The sequence below is a fragment of the Seriola lalandi genome, unplaced genomic scaffold, assembly GCF_002814215.2.
Source record: "Seriola lalandi dorsalis isolate HSWRI2012SDOR001 ecotype SW California unplaced genomic scaffold, Sedor1 jcf7180002051565, whole genome shotgun sequence".
In the NCBI taxonomy this organism is placed as follows: domain Eukaryota; kingdom Metazoa; phylum Chordata; class Actinopteri; order Carangiformes; family Carangidae; genus Seriola; species Seriola lalandi.
Genome location: NW_019522118.1, coordinates 723 through 2,082, shown reverse-complemented (window position 1 = coordinate 2,082; position 1,360 = coordinate 723). Strand labels below are relative to the sequence as shown.

Genomic DNA, 1,360 nt, shown 5'->3' with positions numbered 1-1,360 from the left:
TAAAGTTACAATTTAAAACTACAATTCTACACTGTAAAACTAAAGTTGTACTGTAAAACTACAGAGCTACACTGTAAAACTAAAATTACACTGTAAAACTACAGAGCCACACTGTAAAACTAAAGTTACAATTTAAAACTACAATTCTACACTGTAAAACTAAAGTTGTACTGTAAAACTACAGAGCTACACTGTAAAACTAAAATTACACTGTAAAACTACAGAGCCACACTATAAAACTAAAATTACACTGTAAAACTAGAGCTACACTGTAAAACTAAAATTACACTGTAAAACTAGAGTTACACTGTAAAACTAAAGTTACTGAAGAGGAAACAAAAAAGAAGGAAAGTGGCGAAAAGAAATAAAACCAGATTATTATTCAGGATCTGTGAAGCTGTCCATCCTCCTCCTCACACCTGTTCACACCTGTCTGCCTGCAGGTAAACAAACAAACAAACACCAACTACTGTGAAGAAAACATCTGAGGTTCAGAGTCATAATGTTCTGGAGGAGAAAGATTATGAAACTGTGATGAAGGCTGTTCAGCTTTCATGTTAATGAAATGAAACTGTGACACAAACAGACTTTGTTCTTGTGATCTTTCTTTCTTTTTATTTACCTGAGTGTTTCCTGTTGTTTCACCTCATCGACGGGTTCTTCAGGAGGAAACGCCGAGCACTCTGCACCGTGTTCTGGAACAAACAGCCAGTCCACACATTCGTGATCTTAAAGTTATTATATTATGATGTCTCCTCCTCTCACTGTATGAAAATGAAACCAAAACATCCTGCGTCTGTGCAGTAGTGATCAGGGGGTGGGGCCACGGTATTAAGGTCCCACCCATACACTCGCTCGACTCAATCTCAGCTGTCAATCATGACGCCACCCTCCCGTTTTATAACATCAAATGACTCTAACATGGAGGGGGCGAAGTTTATGACGTACACACGGAAAATGTGTTTTTACACATTCAAACACAAACAGGTTCATATAATTCATTTGTTCTCTCAAATACTTTTAATTTAAAAAAGTAAGTTACAACAATACAAAATAAAATAAAAATAAAACTAAATAAAACAACTAAAAATAGAACAAAAACAAATAAAAACAAAACAAAATAAAATAAAACAAAAAACAAAAACAAGATAAAACAACAATTACCTCCATGAGCATTGCCACCGTCATTGGCCCCACCCCTCCTGGAACAGGTGTAATGAATCCTGCTCTCTGATTGGCTGAGGTGTAGTGGACATCTCCAACCACCCGTTTACCACTCGCCCTCGTCTCATCTGTCACAGAGGTCAAAGGTCACACAGTGAGTAGTATCAGTGTGTATCAGTGTGTATCAGTGTGTAGT

The 1,360-nt window shown here is 36.9% G+C and overlaps 1 long non-coding RNA gene across 1 annotated transcript; it reads right to left on the bottom strand.

Annotated features, from left to right (window-relative positions):
• Nucleotides 1-6: 6 nt before the first annotated feature.
• LOC111649650 (uncharacterized) lies at nt 7-1,303 on the bottom strand. The gene is made up of 3 exons (XR_002760317.2): nt 1,165-1,303; nt 623-695; nt 7-437 (listed from the first exon to the last, which is right to left on the bottom strand). It is a non-coding gene; the product is annotated as an uncharacterized LOC111649650 (long non-coding RNA).
• Nucleotides 1,304-1,360: the final 57 nt, after the last annotated feature.